A 9,668-nucleotide genomic window follows, 5' to 3' on the forward strand; every position below is an offset into this window, starting at 1 on the left:
GGTACCATTTGATAAATACAAATTAGTCTCCTCATCCCATGGCTTCCCCTCTCTCTCTCCCCTCTTTCTCTCTCTTTCTCTCTCTTTTCCTATCTTTCTCTCTCTTCTCCTAGTCTTTCTCTCTCCTCTACTCTCTTCTTCTCTCTCTTATGCAGTCTTCTTCCTTCTCTCTCTCTCTCTCTCTCTCTCTCTCTCTTTTAGGTCCCCTTTCATGATAGTTGGTATCAGAGCCTAGTTTTTAGGTCCTTCCTTTCTCTTTCCTTCCTTTAGATTTAGTTCCTTTTTTAGTCTTAGGAAACCCTACTGTGCATAGGTACAACATTGAAGAACCCCAACAGTCAAGAAGTACTATAGAGATGGGAGCTTTCTTGGGAGTTTACACAACTATGGCATGAAGCTTGACCGAATTTGGAGGCCAAAAGACAAAAATGGTAGCTCATTTTTCAACGTTGAGGTAAAAATTCTGGGGTTTTAGTGGAGGAGGACACTACAGCACTTAGAGGAGATCTAACCGTGGTTACTTTTCCAAAAGAGAATTCTTCTTCATTTTGAGACCTTCATGAGAGGTCCCATGAAGTGCTAGCAAATATCTCTCCTCCCCTCTTGAATCTCAGTCTCCCACCAAGTTTAATCTGTGACATGGCCCTCTATGCATCACATGCTTGAAGCCAAGCACCATTTTGGGGAGTTTTTGAGCCAGGCGGACTGTCATACATTCCACGACAACTCTCTTCATGACGAGAATGCCTCAATGTCAATCACGCAGGTTGTACCTGGAAATCAGGGGCTGTTACAACACCCACGTTTGCATTTGAATCCTGTCAATCCAATACGCTTATTGCAAGCAAAGCATCGATTTGGTGGTTGGTGCGAAGGTTCTCATGGCAGTATCAGTGTAGATGAGGCAGATCCATCATCAGAAGGTTGCAGGCTACGAGGATCCTCACTGCTTGCGTGATTGATCTCTTTGCCTTTCTTTAGCTTTGCTTCCTTTAGTAATGACCCAGCTGCATCCTTCATTTGCACATTGGCTGTGATCTTTGATGCCCTTTTCTGCTTCAAGACAAGATCCCTATAGTACTTGGAGCACAGATTCATGGTGGTAGCACTGCCGAAGAAGCCACACTTGTTTGCACAAAACACAAGACCTTCGGGCGGCAGGCAACCAGTCTCATCCTTGTCCATCTTCTAGCTTTCTTGAAGCTCACTCTGGAAGAGCGACGAGGGTAATGAGAAGGTGCAGGACCTGCTACTACTGGATGTCACACCTCTGTCCCTTGTTCTGGAGAGCGAGGTGAATTGGTATCTCCTTAACCTTTCATTGTCTGCAACACCAAGAGATAGTTTGTACTTATATTTGACGTCTCACCACATGCCTCAACCCCCAATAGTGCGGACTGGAAGGGGCACATACATTGACCAAAAAATGATGAGCTTGAGTTGAGTGATGTCACAGATCAGCACTATTTGCAAGAATTAGAGCATAATGGAATTATCAGGTCAACAGGGGCAGCTATGGCTAATGCTAGACTCCACAATATCCCCAACCTGGTAAGGCACATGGGTCCAATCTCTGGTCAAAGAAGAATGGACAACAGAGGTGCTTTAATGTCAAGCTCAGATTCAAAGAAGAAGTGATCCCACAACCCCCTTCACCCCACTATGAAGAATAGTAGTAGTCAACAAACACATCTGCGGAAAGAAAAACCGCCTTGAGGGAAAAGAGAAAGAAAATGGTGGAAGAAGCCTGACAGAGATTGAGGGCCAAACCTATGGCACATCCATCTGTACCTCTTTCACCATGCCCAGGTGACCTATTGGCTAGCTTCCATGCAGAACTCGTAGTACGGGAGAGACAAGAAAAAGAGAAATAGCCTTTTAACTTCAGCTTCCTCCTTCACAATGGCATGTGCAGAGTCCTTCCCCTTAAAGTAGCGGAAGAGGTGATTGGTGTTAGAAGCTGGCTAGGACAACAATGGCTGGAAGAAAGATAGAAGAATCCCACCCTTTGGGGCACTGAGGATGCAGAGTATTTGAAAAATAAGGTTTTTGAAGTGCCTCAGTCTCTGTGCTCGGATATGAGTGCCAGCCACTATGGTAGAGACGCATTTATGACGACAATGTGTTCTCCTAGATGGTTTTTTGTAATATCCTCCCTTCTTAGAGAAACAACCCCACCTTCATGGTGTATCCTTGTAGGGTAGGAGTAGATTTTGATATAAACATCCATGGTCGCTATGGCTTCCCCATCATATATAACCCCCGTACTACTACCTTAGCACAAGCCCTCATTTTCACCTCTGATAGCCTAGATGCTACCATGACTCGCTTCATTGCTGACTTCTCCTCCTGTCCCAATCCCGCCTTCATTACCACATGCAACTACCTTAGGCTATTAAAAATCTTACTTAAGCAGGATCCCACCCCCACAGAACATGGTCTCCCCCCACTCATTTTTTATCCTAACGCCATAGATAGCTGCGCAATGCCCCGCCTAATGATGCAAGCTAGCCTTCTACCTTCCTTCTGCCTAGCTATTCTCAAGGATATGAGTGATAGTCAATTCACCCACTATAACCACCCATTCCTCTCCATTAACTCTCTCCATGTCTGCTGGAACCTTAAGGGTTACATGCAGAGCTGGAAATTTTTGAGTCACTCCATTAAATCCCCTTCCCCACCACATTTTGATGATGATAACTAGCAATTAGCTACTGCCCAAATCATGTAGCTCAACAAGCAAAAACAAAAAATTCCAAACACAAAGACAACACACAAATAACAATGAAAGGAGCACACAACACATCCAAATACAATTTGCAGCATATAGCTCACAGTCATTGCACCTAGGAGTCCTCAAGTTAGGCACGTCTGGTGGCCTCAATCAATTGGCTATGTTCCTAAACCCCTAGCCCTTTTTGAATCCCCACTTCACGCTTAGGGCACCTCAAGGGCAGGACATACCTAGGGAGGTAAATTCTATTGAGATATTGAGCTCCACTCGTGATACGCCAGGGTGACCGTTGTGTATTTATGTCACCGACTTGTCAGTTGCAGACGCGGTTGGTACACCGCCCATGAATAATAGCTACATGATAGCTATCCTTATCTACTCTAGTTCGTGGCTCAGTTAGTATGCCACCTTAGTTAGTTGAGTTTGGTTTGAGACCCATACATAGGGTTCTTCTATTTCTTTGTACTAGAGTTCTTTTTGGCTTACACAACTAAGAAGAGGAAAACTGTTTTCAGCCTCCACCCTTGTGTGTCTTCCCCCATTGTGCAAGCAAGAAAGCTTCAAGCGAGACTCCTTCCTTCTCTCACACAATCTTGACATGGTATCAGAGCCTTGTTCGTGGTAAGGAGCTCAAGAAAGCAAGCCAAGCTCGTGGTGTTCTAGTAAGAGGAGCAGTGTTGCTTTCATTTTCTGTTTTGGGAGCAGATCTCTACAGGTAGCACAGCCGGAAATTGCAAGAGTGCATTGTCTCACGTTGAGACGCCCTTCGCGGTGAAGCAAGAGGGCAGTATATGATGCGACCTTGTTTTTTTGATTTGAGGCCATTTCGGGGCCTGTTTTGGAGGTGGAATTTTTCTGCACGCACTCAGGAAAAGGCCTAGTTTTATACTGTGCGACCACTGTTCTGCAAGTCGGTAAAAAATTACTGTAGAAATTGCATTGTATGCCTGTGCACAGAGACATTGGGAGTTACAGAATCATCCCTGTTGCCTGTTGATGCAAAATCGTCACTAGGAAGTGACTGTGTGGTCAAATACCACTTTCGTCAGTTTTGCAGATTTGCCCTTGTGAGGCTGAAGCTGTGTTCTTTGCAGTGACAGAATTTTTTGCAGTGTTCTGTAATGGCGTCTGATTCTCTTTCACAGATTGTCACTGAAAAACTTGACAAGAACAACTTCCAAGCATGGAAGTTTAGAATGACAAATTTTCTTATGGGAAAAGGATATTGGGAATTTGTTGCAGGAAATGAAGAAGAACCAGTTCTTCCTGATGTTCCCAATCAACAGCAAATGCAGGCATTCAAAACATGGCATGAGAGAGCCAGGAAAGTTATGTATTGGCTGTCTATCAGTATTTCAGACTCTATGATTGTGCATATTCAGGATGCAAGTACGCCAAAGGAGGCATGGGATACTTTGTCAAAAATGTATAGCACAAATACGCAAGCCAGGAAAATGCAGCTCAAGCAAGAGTTGCATAATGTGCAAAGAGAAAGTATGAGCATCAACGACTACCACATGAAGGTGAAGAAGATTGCAGATGCACTTGCTTCCATTGGGTCGCCAGTGGAAGATGATGATTTAGTTTCCGTGACCTTGAATGGTCTAGGAAAGGATTATGCACAGTTCCGAACATCCATTTCCGTCCGTGAAAGATTTCCTGATTTTGAGGAGTTGATTGCTCTTCTAATTTCTGAGGAGCAGAGAAATGGTGGTGCATCTTCTTCAGGAGGAACTTCAAAAGAAGCTGTCTTCTACTCAAATGCTGGAAGAGGTAGAGGCAGAGGTAGAGGAGGCCGATTTGGAGGCCGTGGCAAAAATCAGAATATGCAGCAAACTCAAGAAAACCAGTCCTATGGAGGAGAACATGGTAACTCTAGAGGCAGGGGGAGCCAAAGAGGTCGTGGTGGATGGCAAAGAGGCCAAAATGCAAACACTAATGTTGAATGCTACTACTGTGGTAAAATGGGTCATATAGCTAAAGACTGCTATAAAAAGCAGAATGACATCATGAATGGAAAACTGCAACAAGGGAATTATGCATCTTCTAGTAGACAGGGTGATGACGGAAATGAGCACTTGTTTATGGTGCAACACATGAACAATTTTGTGACAAGTGCAGAAGAAAGCAATGATGTATGGTATGTTGACTCAGGTGCATCAAACCACATGACAGGTCATGCAGAATGGATGGAGGATGTAAGAAAAATGGAAAAACTAGGATTTGTGGAGACTGGTGATGATACTGCACATCCTATTGTGTAGATTGGAAAAATTTCCTTGTCTATGCAGGATGGGAAAAAGAAATACCTGTCCAATGTATTTCATGTCCCGAATATCACCAAGAATCTGGTTTCTATTGGTCAAATGGTTGAGCAGGGCTTGCAGGTCAGATTTAATCCTCATGGATGCTTTGTTGAGGATATGAAAAATAAAGGTCGCTTGATAGCAAAAGGAAAGAAGAAGGGCAGAATGTTTACATTGGATGCAGACATGTCTGAATTGAGTGCAGCAATGTTTGCACATGGGACCGGTGTAGTTGCAGATATTGATATCTGGCATAAACGCATTGGTCATGTTAATATACAACGACTTAAATCAATGCAGGCCCAAAATATTGTTGCAGGTTTGCCGAAACTCAAGGTTGCAGAAATGCATAAGGTATGTGAAGCCTGTCAGTTTGGAAAACAGGCAAGGAAACCATTTCCTAGACATGTTCAAGAGAGTAAGAAGCCATTGGAATTAATCCACTCTGATGTGTGGATAACTAAAGCTGCATCTCTTGGAGGCTGTCATTATTCTGTCAGTTTTATTGATGACTATAGCAGAAAAGTTTGGGTGTATTTTATGAAAAAGAAAAGTGAAGTTTTTGGGCATTTCAAAACTCTTAAAGCTATGGTTGAAAAAGAAACAGGCTTGCAGATAAAATACCTAAGGTCACATGGAGGGGGAGAGTACCTCTCAAATGAGTTTGCAAGGTTCCTGCAGGAGCATGGCATAAAGCAGCAATATTCATGCAGTCATACCCCACAACAAAACGGAATTGCAGAAAAAAAAAACAGGCATATTGGAGAGGTATCTCGTGCCATGCTCAATGAAAAAGACTTGCCAGATTTTTATTGGGCTGAAGCAGTTGCTACAGCAGTCTACATAATGAACAGGACTCCCACTGCAGCAATACATGGAATGACTCCAGAGGAGAGGTATACTGGTAGGAAACCAGATATTTCTTATTTGAAAATTTTTGGTTGCATTGCCTATGTACATGTGCCAGATGAGTTGAGATCCAAGTTGGATCCAAAAGCTGAGAAGTGCATCTTTATTGGTTACTCATTGCATCTTTATTGGTTACTCTCTGCAGAAAAAAGGGTATAGATGCTATAACCCTTCTACTCGTAAGTTTACAGTGAGCAGAGATGTTGTTTTTGATGAGATGAGTAGCTGGTATAAACCAGTAAATGTGATTGATGATGTAGATGCACAAAATGGTAATGCTGCACATAATTCACAGTAGCAGTCACAAAATATTAGTGGACCTGGAGCGTCCTCTAGCAGTGGTTCACATTCTTCGCCATGGACAGGCAGATTGAGATCAGGAGAATCTTCTCAAAGTAATGCAAATAGTGGTATGCAGGTATCACGAAAAGGAAAAGAGAAGGTTGATCAGCCCATGTTTGATGTGAATGCAGGTCACTCTTATGTGGATGGTGAATCCAGTGGCTCAGAACAGAGCATTGATGATGAGTTGGGTATTCCTTCTATTGTTACACCTGGAGTAAGGAAGACCAGGGATGTTTTGAGAGCACCTGGGAGTGAACCCACTTTGCGCAGGTCTACCAGAGGTAGGTATCCTGTGGATAGGCTGAAATATGATGGATTTACAGCCATTCACTATGCATATATGGTCAAGGTGATACAGGAACCAGAACCCACTTCTTTTGAGCAAGCCATGGGAAAAGAAAAATGGGAGAAAGCCATGGATGAAAAAATGGATGCCTTGGAAGCAAATGCTACATGGGAATTGGTACCTTTGCCTAAAGGTAAAAATGCAATTGGCTGTAAGTGGGTTTATAAGGTGAAGCACAATGCAGATGGTTCTGTGAATAGATACAAGGCAAGATTAGTAGTTAAGGGGTATGCACAAACATATGGCATTGACTATGAAGAAACATTCAGTCCGGTTGCAAGGATGGCAACCGTAAGAGCAGTCATTGCTATGGCTGCATCAAAGGGATGGTCTTTACATCAGATGGATGTAAAGAATGCCTTCTTGCATGGTGATTTGCAAGAAGAGGTCTATATGGAGCAGCCACCAGGTTATGTGCATACTGTTCATCCTGAGTTTGTTTGCAGGTTGAAGAAAGCCTTGTATGGCTTGAAGCAAGCACCTAGAGCATGGTCTGACAAGATAGGACAGTATCTTGTCACTATTGGCTTTCAGATTTCCAAGGTAGATTTCTCACTTTATGTGAGAAAAACAGAGAAAGGTATTATGCTACTTGTCATTTATGTTGATGATTTGATTATGACAGGTGACAGTGATGAAGATATCCTTCATGTGAAAATGCTATTGAAGCAGAAGTTTGAGATGAAGGATTTGGGAGAGCTGCGTTATTTCTTGGGCATTGAGGTGATTAGATCACCAAGTGGGATACAGCTCTTGCAGAGGCAGTATGGATTGGACATGCTGTCCAAATATGGGATGATAGGCTGTAAGCCTATTTCAGTTCCTTTGGAGCAAAATGTGAAGCTGAGTATGGATGTAGGTGAGCTTCTAGAAGACCCTACTATGTACAAATGCATAGTAGGAAGTTTCATTTATATGACTATTACCAGGCCAGATTTGAGCTATGTTGTTGGATTGGTAAGTCAGTTTATGCAAGCTCCAAGGAAACCACATTTGGATGTGGCTAGACGCATACTCAGGTATGTGAAGTCCACATTGCAGTATGGACTATTTTATGAGACTGGGGTTCAGATACAGTTGCATGGATACACTGATGCTGATTGGGCTGGTAGTATTTCTGATAGACGATCTACCAGTGGATATGTGTTCTCTTTTGGGAGTGCTGCAGTCACTTGGAGCAGCAAGAAACAGCCTACAGTTGCCTTATCGAGCACAGAGGCTGAGTACAGGGGTGCAGCAATGGCTGCATGTGAGTTAGCTTGGTTGCATAAGCTACTTTATGATATGCATCAGTCTACAGATGGGCCAGTTGTCATTTATTATGACAACATGAGTAGTATACACTTGGCAAATAACCCAGTCTATCATGCTAGAACAAAGCACATTGAGGTCCATTATCACTATGTGCGAGAGAGGGTTTTACTAGGTCTTATTGATCTAGTTTATGTCAGCACAGAGGATCAGGTAGCTGACATATTCACGAAGGCATTGGGCGCAGAGAAGCTTCGCAAGTTCAGAGACCTGCTTGGTGTGCAGGAATTGGGATTGAGCTCGAGGGGGAGTGTTGAGATATCGAGCTCCACCCGTGATACGCCAGGGTGACCGTTGTGTATTTATGTCACCGACTTGTCAGTTGCAGACGCGGTTGGTACACCGCCCATGAATAATAGCTACATGATAGCTATCCTTATCTACTCTAGTTCGTGGCTCAGTTAGTATGCCACCCTAGTTAGTTGAGTTTGGTTTGAGACCCATACATAGGGTTCTTCTATTTCTTTGTACTAGAGTTCTTTTTGGCTTACACAACTAAGAAGAGGAAAACTGTTTTCAGCCTCCACCCTTGTGTGTCTTCCCCCATTGTGCAAGCAAGAAAGCTTCAAGTGAGACTCCTTCCTTCTCTCCCACAATCTTGACAAATTCGCCTATGGTTAGTTGCTTATGGTTAGACATGTCACCCTAAGCTACACACACCACACCTCCCTTCGCACAAACAGGGTCCTCAAGTGTGGGATATCACCCAGGCTTGCCTATGGTTAGACCTAGCTCCCTGTTCCACCAGCACGAGCATAAAGCATTGCATGGCGAGATAGACACTCCGCTTAGGTAGAGCACTTTCTCCTTTTAGGTACAACAAGATGCTGCAAAGCACTAACTTTGGAGGCCCCCATCATCCACTCAACATACCTTGGGTTCTCCATCCAAATCATTAACAAAGCTTTCTAATCAACAGAGTCCACATGTGGCCCTATCATCACCCCACCAGTTACTTCACTCTTCCACAACGAAGAGCTTGAAGTGCCATGGGACTGGCACCTGTCTCTTGGAGGGGGGTAATGTTAACCTCAATTCGAGATGGTGGAAATATGAAGCAAAGAGTAGAAAAAGGACAGAAAAATAGCAAAGGCGCAGAGGTGGCCCCTAAAGGTAAGTCGAGGCAAAAAGCACAATTTTAAATGGAAGACGCCTCAAAAAACTCTAAAAACTCTTGTAAAAGAGCACTAGGCTCCCTCCTGTGCCATTTGTAAAAGAATACATGGATGTAGGCTTAAGGCATGAGGCAAGAAGAGGAAAATAGGAAAAAGGACCTTGCCACAACGGCCAGTCATGTAAAAAGGGATGGGTGTCCATGGGATTTTAGGGCTTGTATATAAAGTTCAAAAATTGAATGGAAGCTCATTCTTTGGTATGTGGCTAACAAGAGTCCTATATTCTTCTCTTCACCTTGCTTGTGTGTATGCTCTTGAGAGAGGATATGTGAGAGTGTGAGGGAGTGAGTGTGTGGGATCAAGAGGGTGAAGCTCTTCACCATTTCCTCTCCTTTTCTTCTCTTCTCTTCTCTTTTCTTTTCTTGTGCGCGCGTGGCTATGGTGGATGGAGCTCGATGGAGGAGGCTTGAGGATACTTGAGCTAGCATCTAGGATTGTGGAGCTAGTGGTGTGTGCGAGGGAGGAGGCAACTCATTTTGGCATTGAGGTAAGCTTACTACACTCGTAGGTTTGAAGGTGCCTCGGCTAGGTGAGAGATAGCC

General features: G+C 43.6%; 1 pseudogene; it reads right to left on the minus strand.

Moving 5' to 3' along the window:
* Nucleotides 1-780: 780 nt before the first annotated feature.
* On the minus strand, nucleotides 781-1,185 carry LOC148041577 (zinc finger A20 and AN1 domain-containing stress-associated protein 2-like; annotated as a pseudogene).
* Nucleotides 1,186-9,668: the final 8,483 nt, after the last annotated feature.

The sequence above is a fragment of the Lygodium microphyllum genome, chromosome 1 (assembly GCF_053477565.2).
Source record: "Lygodium microphyllum isolate KBCC chromosome 1, Lygodium_microphyllum_v1.1.10, whole genome shotgun sequence".
NCBI classification, from domain to species: domain Eukaryota; kingdom Viridiplantae; phylum Streptophyta; class Polypodiopsida; order Schizaeales; family Lygodiaceae; genus Lygodium; species Lygodium microphyllum.